This window comes from Tachysurus fulvidraco, chromosome 1 (genome assembly GCF_022655615.1).
Source record: "Tachysurus fulvidraco isolate hzauxx_2018 chromosome 1, HZAU_PFXX_2.0, whole genome shotgun sequence".
NCBI classification, from domain to species: Eukaryota; Metazoa; Chordata; class Actinopteri; order Siluriformes; family Bagridae; genus Tachysurus; species Tachysurus fulvidraco.
In genome coordinates this window covers 49,953,048-49,961,336 of record NC_062518.1, presented here as the reverse complement: position 1 = coordinate 49,961,336, position 8,289 = coordinate 49,953,048, and the positions used below count along the sequence as shown (strand labels likewise).

Genomic DNA, 8,289 nt, shown 5'->3' with positions numbered 1-8,289 from the left:
TGAGAGTGAGAGAGAGAGAGAGTGTGTGTGTGGAAGAGTAGTTTGTGTGTGTGGTGTGTTGTGTGTGTGTGAGACGAGGGAGAGAGAGAGATAGGAGTAGAGGTGTGTTTGGAGAGAGAGAGAGAGAGTTTGTGTGCGTGTGTGTGTGTATGTGTGTGTGTGAGAGAGAGAGAGAGAGAGAGAGAGAGAGTTTGTGTGCGTGTGTGTGTGTGTATGTGTGTGTGTGTGTGTGTGTGTGTGTGAGAGAGAGAGAGAGAGAGAGAGAGAGAGAGAGAGAGAGAGAGAGAGAGTTTGTGTGCGTGTGTGTGTGCGTGTGTGTGTGTGTGTGTGTGTGTGAGAGAGAGAGAGAGAGAGAGAGAGAGAGAGAGAGAGAGTTTGTGTGCGTGTGTGTGTGCGTGTGTGTGTAAGGGGGCGTGTGTGTCTTATGTGTGAGTGTGTGTTTTAATCATGAGCGCAGACCGCTGCACGAGCTCAGTTCTCTCTGTGCGCTCGAGCTCAGAAACTTTCCCGGTTGCAGCGGAGATAAAAAGTGATTTGTTTTCTTTTCCTTTCTCTGTGACAGAACAGGCAGCAGATCTGTGCTCCTCTGTGCTGATCCTCATCATGCACGTCTAGAGCCGCGCATTTCTAGGCTTTATTTTATTTTACTTCTGCTTTTATTGTAGCATTATTTCCCCTGGGATTTAAGGATGAGCTCGAGCCTGCTGTTGGACCTTTAACGCTAAATAAGATCTCACTGCAGCATTGCACGCGCACATTAACGGCTTTAACGTGTAACGTTTTTTATTTTCGGTTCTTGGTTCTTGGGAAGAGACACAAAGCTTGCATTTAGGTCCTGAAGAAGAACTTTACTGTGCGCCGCATGGATTTATGACAGCGCCTGTGTGTGTGTGTGTGTGTGTGTGTGTGTGTGTGTGTGTGTGTGTGTGTGTGTGTGTGTGTGTGTGTGTGTGTGTGTGTGTGTGTGTGTGTGTTTCACAAGTGTCACTGTAAGTGTGTACATGTGAAACTAGTCTGCATCTTTCTCCACGTGCTTAGTATTTTGTGAGGTTGCACCCTAGGTGTGTGTGTGTGTGTGTGTGTGTGTGTGTGTGTGTGTGCGCGCGCGTGTGTCAGTGACGGAAGGTGTCTTTTGATTGCAAGTTAAACTAAGAAATTTCTCCAAAAATTCATATTGGATTTTTCAGAAACTCATTTGCAGCGACTTTGTTTTTAATAGCTTTGTGTGTGTGTGTGTGTGTGTGTGTGTGTGTGTGTGTGTGTGTGTGTGTGTGTGTGTGTGTGTGTGTGTGTGTGTGTGTGTGTATAAGGAGAAGTATATTGCTTCATTCACTGCGTCCTGCTGCTTTTGGACAGGAGAGATGTTTAGCATGTACAGTGTGGTTATGCTGAAGGTTTGATCTGCCTTGAAAGAGAAAATTGTGGGGTTCAGACTTGGAGCGCTGCTTTATTATTATTTTTTTTATTATTATTATTATTACTGTTATTATGTGTGCGCATGTTCTTTCTGGAATAAAAGGGATTTAAAAAAAAAAAAAAAAACAGCTAAAAATAAAAGGGAAAATATATATCCCGGCCCCTCCTGGTTTCTTTCTCCACAAAGAAATCATTTGAGCTTCCTACCGCAGGAGCCTGAACGGGGACGTAAATAGTTTCAGCACCATGTGGATGTGATTTTAGCACAGAGAGAGAGAGAGAGAGAGAGAGAGAGAGAGAGAGAGAGAGAGAGAGAGAGAGAGAGAGAGAGAGAGAGAGAGGGAGAACAGACTTTTTTTTAGAAGCTTTAAGACTTTGTGTTTTTATGGGTCACTCCCTGCCATGTGGTGCACGAACATGACGGAGAAACACCAGGAAGCCGAGCTCCATTGAAAGTAAATGTTGGAGAGAGACCCCGACTCGTTGGTGTGAAGCGTTCTGGGAAGACGAGACATGGGATCCCAACCGGTGCTCCACACACTGAGCTTCATCACCTTTATCATCCTCATCATCTCCTTCACCCTGCAGCATGGCTTGGTGAGTTCCTGGGTTTCTTCTTACTCTGATCTTCTCATGAATGTCACACTGAAGCATCAGGTGTAGTTACATCCCACGATGCACTGCAGTTCAGGCAGCTCTACACTCTCAGATAAACAGAGTAATGTAGCTGAGGTGGAACGTCTAACACACCTCCAATGTGGATCGTTTACTTGAAACGTCTGTGAGGTGTACAGGTACACACACACACACACACACACACACACACACACACACACACACACACACACAGAGTACAGGTACACACACACACCCAGAGTACAGGTACACACACACACTCACACACCCAGAGTACAGGTACACACACTCACACACCCAGAGTACAGGTACACACACACACACACACACACACACACACACACACAGAGTACAGGTACACACACTCACACACCCAGAGTACAGGTACACACACACACACACACACACACACACACACACACAGAGTACAGGTACACACACACTCAGAAATAAAGAGACTTTACACAGACATCACGGTTTTCCTTCTGCTAACACAGGGATTGGGAATCTGCCCAATATCACAGTTAAACACACAGTCAGTAAACACAGGTAAAATCCTTCAGAACAAAATATAATTCTTTATATGTTGAACTTTTCAGTTCTGAAAATAAAACCCAATTCCAGTCTCCACTGTGACAGGAGCTGATGTTTGAGATGTTTTGGAGATTTTTGATAATATATCTCTTTGTTCTGAGCAGTTAAAGGTGGTGTAAAGCACCCCCCCCTCCCAACCGCCCACCTCAGTACTATCATTACTGTCATCAGCAGTGGTGGTGGTGGTGGTGGTGGTGGTGTAGTGTACAGTGTCGCATGATGCAGAACTGAAAGTCTTAAATCTTTCTGTGATTGGTTTGTTTCAATAACAATGAAACACTGGCACTACAAGGTCTCAGCTCATTTCTCTTCTCGTCCACCAAGGACAGTGCTCCATCCTCTCACCAACAAACTGAACGATGTCATCATTTGTCAGGTATGACAGTGACTCCCCTTAGCTAAAAAGAGTGGGTTTGTAAAGCTAGTGTTCTTTAATAAGATAGATCTGAGATTTGAACCCAGTACAATGACTGGGTCTGTCCTGCTCACCCCAGTGGAGAAGGTGCTGTGGTCGGACCATCACATGTACACAGGGTGCTGTGGTAGGACCATCACATGTACACTGTGGTGATGTGGTAGGACCATCACATGTACACTGTGGTGTTGTGGTCAGACCATCACATGTACACAGTGGTGCTGTGGTAGGACCATCACATGTACACAGTGGTGCTGTGGTAAGACCATCACATGTACACAGGGTGTTGTGGTAGGACCATCACATGTACACAGTGGTGCTGTGGTCGGACCATCACATGTACACAGGGTGTTGTGGTAGGACCATCACATGTACACAGTGGTGCTGTGGTTGGACCATCACATGTACACAGTGGTGCTGTGGTTGGACCATCACATGTACACTGTGGTGCTGTGGTAGGACCATCACATGTACACAGGGTGTTGTGGTAGGACCATCACATGTACACTGTGGTGCTGTGGTAGGACCATCACATGTACACAGTGGTGCTGTGGTAAGACCATCACATGTACACAGGGTGTTGTGGTAGGACCATCACATGTACACAGTGGTGCTGTGGTTGGACCATCACATGTACACAGTGGTGCTGTGGTTGGACCATCACATGTACACAGTGGTGCTGTGGTAGGACCATCACATGTACACAGGGTGATGTGGTAGGACCATCACATGTACACAGGGTGCTGTGGTAGGACCATCACATGTACACTGTGGTGCTGTGGTTGGACCATCACATGTACACAGTGTGCTGTGGTAGGACCATCACATGTACACAGTGTGCTGTGGTAGGACCATCACATGTACACTGTGGTGTTGTGGTAGGACCATCACATGTACACAGGGTGCTGTGGTAGGACCATCACATGTACACAGGGTGATGTGGTAGGACCATCACATGTACACAGTGTGCTGTGGTAGGACCATCACATGTACACAGTGTGCTGTGGTAGGACCATCACATGTACACAGTGGTGCTGTGGTAGGACCATCACATATACACCTTCTATACCTGGGGTATCTGCAGAGCTTCATACACATGCTCCATAAATGGGTATTAAAATCTTTACAAATAACTGAATGTATGAACTCAACATTTTAGAAGCTTTATGAGAGAATGTGACACTTTTGTCCCTTTATAGTTACATTTAATGTAGTATTATTAATTAATATTAAATAAGACAAAGGATGTCGTGTTACTGAGAAACTGCAGAGTAAACTCATGTGTCCTGAAGATGTTAAAGATGTTCAAGCTTTACCTCTGACTGGTACACAGAGCTGACACTGAAGACGAGTCTCTGAGGATGAGCGGTCGCTATAGAAACGATAACGCATCAGAACGAGCTTATTAATGTTTATAAAAACTGTTATGTGACGCTGCGTTAATGTCAGAGCTGCTGCTGTAGACAATGAATCATCACCTTCTGACCAATCAGAGTCCAGAACCCTTACACACAGACCTGCTAGAGAAAATGATCAGATGGAGTTTTTGTGGATTGGGCTTCATCATTAACACAGCCCAGGTGAAGCACTACAGTAAAGAGCTGGGGGGGGGGGGGGGTGTCAGGGGTAGGGCAGAGGAGCTTGGTTTTGTGCTTTCGATTTTACTTCACAGACAATCAGCAATTTGATATAATTATCAGGTTTAGGTGTGTGTGTGTGTGTGTGTGTGTGTGTGTGTGTGTGTGTGTGTGTGTGTGTGTGTGTGTGTGTGTGTGTGTTTGTGTGTGTGTGTGTGTGTGTATGTGTTTGTGTGTTTGTGTTTGTGTGTGTTTGTTTGTGTGTGTGTGTGTGTGTGTGTGTGTGTGTGTGTGTGTGTGTGTGTGTGTGTGTGTGTGTGTGTGTGTTTGTGCATGTGTTTGTGTGTGTGTATGTGTGTTTGTGTGTGTGTGTTTGTGTGTGTGTGTGTGTGTGTGTATGTGTTTGTGTATGTGTTTGTGTGTGTGTTTGTGTGTGTGTGTGTGTGTGTGTGTGTGTGTGTGTGTGTGTGTGTGTGTGTGTGTGTGCGCGCACTGGGGTGAAACAAATTAAATGGAAATAAAGAGCAGATAAAGATAAAGAAAAAGAAAAAGGATGGATAGATGAAAGAGAATGGATAGGAAGAGGGAATGTTGTCTAATATTGACACAAAGCTGTTTCATGTGGTGCTGTTATAGTTCTCTGAAACAAATGTGTGTGTGTGTGTGTGTGTGTGTGTGTGTGTGTGTGTGTGTGTGTGTGTGTGTGTGTGTGTGATGAATAAGAACTGATTGCTCTACTGAAATGTCACCACTCAGTCAGGAGGCAAATTTTGGGTCAGTAATGGAGTGATTTTGTGAGATGGAAAATAAACGTGAAGAGAACAGCAATGTAGTGTGCAAAGGAGTGTGGTTTGGGACACGCCCACAATGGACAGATGATGTTTATGTGTAATTTATAGTGAATGTGGAGTGTGGTTTGGGACACGCCCACAATGTACAGATGATGATGTTTATGTGTAATGTATAGTGAATGTGGAGTGTGGTTTGGGACACGCCCACAATGGACAGATAATGATGTTTATGTGTAATGTATAGTGAATGTGGAGTGTGGTTTGGGACACGCCCACAATGGACAGATAATGATGTTTATGTGTAATGTATAGTGAATGTGGAGTGTGGTTTGGGACACGCCCACAATGGACAGATAATGATGTTTATGTGTAATGTATAGTGAATGTGGAGTGTGGTTTGGGACACGCCCACAATGGACAGATAATGATGTTTATGTGTAATGTATAGTGAATGTGGAGTGTGGTTTGGGACACGCCCACAATGGACAGATAATGATGTTTATGTGTAATGTATAGTGAATGTGGAGTGTGGTTTGGGACACGCCCACAATGGACAGATAATGATGTTTATGTGTATTGTATAGTGAATGTGGAGTGTGGTTTGGGACACGCCCACAATGGACAGATAATGATGTTTATGTGTAATATATAGTGAATGTGGAGTGTGGTTTCTAACATGTTCACCTGAGCATCATTTTCCAGAACAATGGCCACACATTTAGTAGTTAATCACCCAGAATGCACTGCAGCGAGAGATTTGGACTGAGTGAGTCAGAGTTCTTCAGTTTGTTCACTTTAGCAGGAAAATCTACACATTCAGTGAGAAATTAATTGCAGCCGCATGAGTCAAGCTGTTACCCTGTAATGAACTACACACAGCTCTTTGTCCTGTGTGTGTGTGTGTGTGTGTGTGTGTGTGTGTGTGTTTTTGTGTGTGAGAGACAGCGAGAGAGACAGAGAGAGAGAGACACAGATAGATAGAGAAGCAGAGATTTAGATGCTGTGATTCTATTCTTTCTCTACAATGAGGATTTCGTAAGCTTGTCAGCATGCTAACTCACAGTGAAATTGCTAATTGCGCTATAATAGTCCCCATTTTTGGCCACAGCTGTGAAATGTGGTGGAAATCAGTCTTAAAAAAATGAACTGAACAACTTTTGCTTGAGATCTAGCAAATCTAGCTACGCATAACCTACTCAGTTAGCTGTCTAGGATTACTGCCACGCTTCATAAAACTCTGTGTTTCATGCTAATCCATATGTGATAGATGATCCAGTTTGTGAATAGTAAAATATCTTTACTCAGCATAAATTCTTAACTAGCTAAACTGTCCTTAAGAGCTTGACACAATTAGAATCAGATGGTGGAGTCATATTTGGATTAGCTAAAAATATCTACCTCTAAATATTGCTAGCTAGCGTATTTGTTTATTTCTCTATGACACGTATTAGAAAGAAACTGTTTGTGGTTCCTAAATTCTGTAGTTCCTAAAACATAAAACTGCTATGTGCCATTACGCACATACTGTACAATATCTCAGCCATTACACACACACACTATACAATATCTCAGCCATTACACACACACACACTGTACAATATCTCAGCCATTACACACACACTATACAATATCTCAGCCATTACACACACACTGTACAATATCTCAGCCATTACACACATACTATACAATATCTCAGTCATTACACACACACTATACAATATCTCAGCCATTACACACACACTATACAATATCTCAGTCATTACACACACACTATACAATATCTCAGCCATTACACACACACTATACAATATCTCAGTCATTACACACACACTATACAATATCTCAGCCATTACACGCACACTATACAATATCTCAGTCATTACACACATACTATACAATATCTCAGCCATTACACACACACTATACAATATCTCAGCCATTACACACACACACTGTACAATATCTCAGCCATTACACACATACTATACAATATCTCAGTCATTACACACATACTGTACAATATCTCAGGCATTACACACACACTATACAATATCTCAGTCATTACGCACATACTGTACAATATCTCAGTCATTACACACACACACTATACAATATCTCAGGCATTACACACATACTGTACAATATCTCAGCCATTACACACACTATACAATATCTCAGTCATTACACACATACTATACAATATCTCAGCCATTACACACACACTATACAATATCTCAGCCATTACACACACATACTATACAATATCTCAGCCATTACACACACACTATACAATATCTCAGTCATTACGCACATACTGTACAATATCTCAGCCTTTACACACACACTATACAATATCTCAGCCATTACACACACACTATACAATATCTCAGTCATTACGCACATACTGTACAATATCTCAGCCTTTACACACACACTATACAATATCTCAGTCATTACACACACACACTATACAATATCTCAGGCATTACACACATACTATACAATATCTCAGCCATTACACACACACTATACAATATCTCAGCCATTACACACACACTATACAATATCTCAGGCATTACACACATACTGTACAATATCTCAGGCATTACACACATACTGTACAATATCTCAGCCATTACACACACACTATACAATATCTCAGCCATTACACACATACTATACAATATCTCAGCCATTACACACATACTATACAATATCTCAGCCATTACACACACACTATACAATATCTCAGGCATTACACACACACACTATACAATATCTCAGTCATTACACACATACTATACAATATCTCAGCCATTACACACACACTATACAATATCTCAGCCATTACACACACACA

General features: G+C 42.7%; 1 protein-coding gene across 1 annotated transcript in view; it reads left to right on the top strand.

The window, feature by feature from the left end:
• Positions 1-394: 394 nt before the first annotated feature.
• LOC113636533 (parathyroid hormone/parathyroid hormone-related peptide receptor) overlaps positions 395-8,289 on the top strand; it is a 62,411-nt gene continuing 54,516 nt past the window's right edge. Inside the window, exon 1 of the mRNA XM_047814153.1 lies at positions 395-2,013. The gene's annotated coding sequence lies outside the window, so the exon portion shown is untranslated. The remainder of the gene's footprint in view (positions 2,014-8,289) is intronic.